The 6404-nt window shown below is 33.2% G+C and overlaps 1 non-coding gene across 1 annotated transcript; it reads right to left on the reverse strand.

Moving 5' to 3' along the window:
• Window positions 1-1454: 1454 nt before the first annotated feature.
• LOC123838114 (U4 spliceosomal RNA) lies at window positions 1455-1598 on the reverse strand. Its single transcript, XR_006789432.1, has one exon. It is a non-coding gene; the product is annotated as a U4 spliceosomal RNA (small nuclear RNA).
• Between the last annotated feature and the right edge of the window lie 4806 nt (window positions 1599-6404).

Raw genomic sequence — 6404 nt, forward strand, 5'->3', positions numbered from 1 at the left:
CTATAATAGGTGCAGGTGAATTAAAGCAAGTATGAAAGGAAAGGTGTCTGAAAGAAGGAAGATCCTGAAGATATGCATGTTGTGAAGCAGCATGTAGGTAATTAACAATAAAGTCAAATAGAAAAGCAATCATAGGTTATTGGACATAAGATGTTTAAATTTGAAAGCAGCGCAATGACAAACTTCCATAATAACGTGGTCTTTGATTCTATGTTATTTCACACTCCCAGTGGAATTCCCAGAAAGTCTCCAGATTAAATGTGTGATAGGACCTTTAGTTTCTTTTATATGTACTGTTTGCACACCTAAGATAAATCTTCCCTACGTTTTAATGGACTGACACTTTAAAACTTTTTAGTCTTTTACTTTAACATCTAATGCTTTCATAATGGAAATTTTATACGTATTTCATATATGTATACATATGTACATACACCATCTTTCTTAACCTTTATGGTGGGGAATGGCAGTTGCCTTTATCTTTACTGACCAGAACTAAGTGTTCTGTGGGATTGGCTAAGAAGAGTCCTTAGTGAAATCTTTTGTCTCTTTATGACAGTTCAGGGGTTGTTGTGGACTTTTTGTTTGTTTGTTTTTTTACAGTGTCCCAGTTGAGAACATTATAGAGCAAAGACAGATTTCATGAGGTTTTAACAAAGCCATTTGAGGTACTAGCAAGTTCAGTAGATGGAACAAACCACAGAGTTTAGAACTGAAGTGTAACGCTAAAAGAACTGTTTAAATGTTAGGTGCACTTTATTCTTCATGGAAAATGCATTAAAAGAAATTTCATACACTAATTCTCTTGAAATGTGTCTAGAGTAAATTCAACTTATTCACTGCATGAAGTCTTTATAGAGTGGACAAAAATGATCATCTGCCAGTTCTGAGTTAAGACCTCTAACACCTTTTATACTTCTATTTGCATGCTTGTGTCTCTACCATTGCCAGAAAACAAACAAACAAGGTCGGGGGAGGGGGCTGGTAAGGGAAAGCCTGGGTTAATTTGCTAATTTTAGGAAGAGGATGGCCTTAAGTACAGCCAATGACTCAATCAGCCCAGCCTAGATTTGCTGACACCCTTCTCCAACCCCATACCAATTCCTAGTTAGAGGAGCAAGCCTACCCAACGTGATCAGTGCAGCCAGGTGAGCCAATCTGTAGCCCAAGTGTAGCTCTACGACAATAAAGTATTATTCATTTAATACTTTATGTTTAGGTGTAGTTTGTTACATAGTATTTTTGTAGCCTAGCAAAATGATGGATAGAATAGTTTGTTATTCAGACCATCTATCTATAATAAATCCTTTACTTATTGATCAATCCTATCTGTACAGAATATAAGATTCGCTAATAAAGGATCTTTGGTTGTATCAAATACTTAGGCATTGCACTTAACATGTGCATAATAAATATTCATTTGTGGTATGGATGTGGCAACATAAAAATAATTTTCCAGTTTTGGAAGAATAAAAGCTAAGTGTCATCCCCAGACTAACAAGTCTAAAAACTTTAAAAACAGTTGAAAAGTTTTCAATTAGCAATAATTGTGCCTCGGATAAACCTCATTGGCTACGATACTGCCCCTGCGCAAAGCTAAACAGTTGAAATTTACCAGCATTAGAATGGGAAAAAGTAAATAAAAGAAATTGGGATAGAGGTTTCAGCAGTGGGTACATACTTTTGTTGATGCTTTCTGAGATTCAGCGGTGAAAAGCGGTGAAAAGCACTAGGGAAATTAAAAAAAAAAAAAAAAAAATGCTTCCTAAAAGTGAAGGGAACACTCCCAGATGCAAAAATGCACCTTTGTTTGCAGTTGCAGATTGGAGCACTGCAGAGAGTGCTGCAGCAGAAGCCAATGGACCCAATTTGGTTTAAAAAGAAAACAGAGTTCCAACAAGAAGTACAATGCCAAGGCACACTTGCAAGTGTAAGTCTATCATGTACACCTGAAGGAAAAGGTGAAGGAAAAGATTGTGAAAACTAATTAGCCTCTGTATGTTGAATCATATTAACTGTGTCCATCAATTTAAACCTATAAAGATAGCAATTTCCTATGGTTCAGGCTGAAACATCGCCGCATCTCCATCCTCTACTCGAACTCATTCAATGTGATAATAAAAAGGAATTAATGTAGAACAACAAGATACTAGGAGAAGAAAAATGAGAAATAAAGCAGAAAAATTTTACCAAGAATTTAAGGATGGCCCTATGTTAGATATTTACTATTTCTTCCTAATACATGCTTCCTTCTTCTCTGATTTGCTAGGAATTTATGGAGGCTGGATCATTGTGAACCCCCTCAGCCATTCTTGTTTGCTCCTCCAGATTAACTTTGGTCAGTTTGGTTGGTGGGAGTACTGACAGCAGATCTAGGGGTAAAAGATTAAGGTCAGGACATTTGTTCCCCAGCTTTCTTCCAGCCAGGACACTGGTGAGCCCTGTTCCTCCACTAAATTTTACAGCTCCTAATAAGTAACCATCGTACAGCAACTGCCATTTCCTTTGGCTTCCAGTAATTGTTTCTTCCCTTGCAGCCTCCAAAAGATCATGTATTTTCCAGTGTTGCCAGCTTTAGGTGCTTCACCATGTTTATGCACTTGCTGTAATAATCCTCTTATTAAACTTGCCTTATTAGTGTTGTCTCATTTGAGTAGATCATCTGTTTCTTACCGGGATTTTGATTAGTACAACCACAAAACAAAGTGAGAATTCAGAAAAGACAGCAGGAGGTAATGACATAAGAGCTGGTAGGAATCCTCAAAGCATAGAGGAAAAACAGAGATAAAATGGAAAAAGCAGAAGAAGTAATTGACACTGTGGAAAACTTGGTAAATGTAATGGTGGATATAAATGACAAAATTAATCAAAATTAACTTGAAATAAAGTGTTAAGCTCTTAAGTAGGAAATAAGGTTTAGAGGATTTATCAAGGAGAAGCCTGGTTGCTTAGGTCTTCATTCCACCCATCCCTCCAAAAAGAAATGGAAATAGAATATTTGAAATTATAAATCAAGAAAATTTCTCTGAAATCAAAACTATCTTAAATTTACATGTCAAAAGGATACTATGTGGAATAAGGAAAAATGACACAGAATTGTCAATATCAACATGTGTCCTAAATGTCAAAGGTAAGAGAAGAATTTTTTGGGAAGCAAGGCCAAAAGATCAAGTCTTTTATGAAGAAAAAGAGAATTAGGCTAGCCTCAAAATTATTTAAAACTTGTATACCAGAAATTACAGGAGCATCCCTGCTCGGCGGGGAGTCTGCTTCTGCCTCTGGCCCTCCCCCCCTCATGTGCTCTCTCTCTCTCTCATTCGCTCTGTCTCAAATGAATAAATTTAAAAAATCTTAAAAAAAAAAAAGAAAAAAAAAGAAATTACAAGAGCAAAGTTACAAGGCACTCAAGAGAAGAAAGTGGGGCTATGGATTTTATGTAGGGAAAATGCACTCTTCAACTATGAAGCTTGAACATACAAAAAGCTTGAAAATATATTTTTCCCAAGAGTACTTCTTAAGTAAACTATAAGAAGAAATTTAGTTAACTGTGGAAAATCTCAAGAGATTATGTAAGAGGAGGTTACGAGCATTAAACATATGAAACTGTGGAATAAATCTAAGATCTGTTTAAGATACAAGGTGAGGAAAAAATGTAAAAGTGATAGGCCTCACAATGAAAAAACGATTAAAAGAAAATGTAAGAGAAAAAAAGGTGGGAAGTAGAGTAAGTTCCCTCTGACCCTCGTCCCTCTCCTGCTGTTTCTCTTTCGCTTGCTCTCTAAAAAATAAATAAAATATTAAAAAAAAAATAGTACTACTGAGTAAAATCAGATGTAGATAAGAGATGGGGAGAGAAAGTAGTAGAGAAAATATATTTTTTTCATGATATGCAATAAAAGACTGGTTTCAAATTATTATCATAAAGATGACCATTATAATAAAGAGCAAATCTTCCTAAATATCAGGAAAATCTACATATTAAAAAGACTAAAGCAAACATACAGCTTGAAAAAGAAAAATCAATAAAATTTAAAAAATAAATGTAACACTACATTAAAAAAATATGAAAACATACTTGGAAAAGCAAACAAGTTTAAATGAACTAAAATCATCCAGAGAAATAATTTAATATTAGTCTATAAGGAAAAATTCTATATAAAAATATACCTAAAATCTCTATAAAAAGCATACTTTAAAATGGAAAAAATAAGCAAAAATACTCAAGTAAATGAATGTATGGAATTCTGGAGCTGTATCAGAGAAAATAAAAATAGATAAAATTGACCAAAATAGTATAATAAATCTTCAGACTATGAAAGGAGAAAAAGAGTCCCACAATTTATTTTAATTCTTTCTTTTAGAAAATCAAAGAGAAAATGACAATAACACAGTACTAATTGATTTATATATGTACATAAATATGTATAGATTGATGTATTTATATATTTTATATTTTATATATATATTGAGATTCCTATTATATATACCCAAGTGCAGTTGCCAATTAGGCAGTTAAATACGTAAGTCCAGAATTAAGTGGAGAGGTCTGGCCTGTAAATGTGAACTTGGGAATTATCAGCCTAGATGTTAAACGCAAAAGTTAAGGGGGAAATGTTCAGTTTTCACTTTCTCACTTTTTTGTTGTTGTTGTTCAGACTTCCATGTCTGAAATGAAAGAAATGAGGAAATTATTTTTGCCAAAGCAGTGCATGTTAATCCATTGAGTGTCAAGCTAATAGATTTATGTTTTATCTGCTAACCTATTGGATATGAACGGAAGTTCATGAACAGGGAAATACGACCATGATGAAGTTTTGAAAGTGATTATTCTGGTAAATCTGAATACTGTGTATGGATGAGGTACAGAGACACAAATAGGGCTTTGTACTAAGAGTAGGGGGTAGAAAATCTAGGCTTAAGATTAATGTAGTGGAAATGGAGATGGATAACTTTTCTTTTTTCCCTGAAAGATTTAACTACACATGGATTCAAATGTTACCAATTTATTTATTTATTTATTTTTTAAAAAAGATTTTATTTATTTATTTGAGAGAGAGAATGAGACAGAGAGCATGAGAGAGGGGAGGGTCAGAGGGAGAAGCAGAGCTTCCCCGCCGAGCAGGGAGCCCGATGCGGGACTCGATCCCGGGACTCCAGGATTATATTATATTATATTAATTATATATATATATATGATATATATATATCATATATATATGATATATATATTATATATTTATATATTTATATATTATATATATATTGGTTAAGCGACTGTCTTCGGCTCAGGTCATGATCCTGGAGTTATTTAATAATTATAAATAATATAATATAATATATATATTATAATATATATATATTATATATAATATAATAAATAATAATAAATTTATTTAATAATTTAATATTAGTCTATAAGGAAAAATTCTATATAAAAATATACCTAAAATCTCTATAAAAAGCATACTTTAAAATGGAAAAAATAAGCAAAAATACTCAAGTAAATGAATGTATGGAATTCTGGAGCTGTATCAGAGAAAATAAAAATAGATAAAATTGACCAAAATAGTATAATAAATCTTCAGACTATGAAAGGAGAAAGGACAAAGACCAGCACAAAAGTTAATGCGTTCATCCAGGGGAGAGATGATGTGACTTTGACCAATGTGGGTTGCCGATTGTAGATGGTGAGCAGCAGTTGACTTCTGGATATGTTTTGAAGTAGAGCCAATAGGATTTATTATTGGAACTGATGTGAGAAAGGAAAAAAGGCAAAGGTGACATCATTTGCCTGAACAGGCAGCATGGAGTGGTCAGTGACTGAGATGAAGAACACGAGGGATAGGGCTAGTGTGGGGAGAGATCAGGAGTTCAATTTTAGACAAGTTCATTTTGAGATTCCTATTATATATACCCAAGTGCAGTTTACTAAGGGTTTATTCTGTTCCTCGTATAGAAAAACAAGCAAAAACAAAAAAGAAAGAATTTAACTAGCTTTGATATAATAGTTATAGAAAATACAAAATGAAGTCAGCTACTCAGATACCATGCAAAGATGAGAATAAAAATCAAGTGATGGACTTTTGTTATGCTCCAAGAAGGATGCAGTTGGTCAAAACAAAAATAAAAACAAAACTTAAATAATCCTGGATACTAGTTCCAATTTACATAAAGATTATTATAACTGTGGATTTTGATTTCATTCATGAAGAAGGTTCACAATTAGTTTGACAGTGTTCTTTATTATTAATACTTTGTAATTATTACCACTCTGAATGGGGAGATTAGAGAAAGAGCCTTACTCTGGGAAACTAAAGATTTGGATTCTAGTTACAATTTTTTTCAGCAATCAGGAAGTGATTTATTTCCCCTGGTCTTTGTTTCCTAATCTATAAACTTAAAAA

This window comes from Mirounga angustirostris, unplaced genomic scaffold (assembly GCF_029215605.1).
Source record: "Mirounga angustirostris isolate CCGP_5_RB_7025 unplaced genomic scaffold, mMirAng1.0.hap1 SCAF_8, whole genome shotgun sequence".
NCBI classification, from domain to species: Eukaryota; Metazoa; Chordata; class Mammalia; order Carnivora; family Phocidae; genus Mirounga; species Mirounga angustirostris.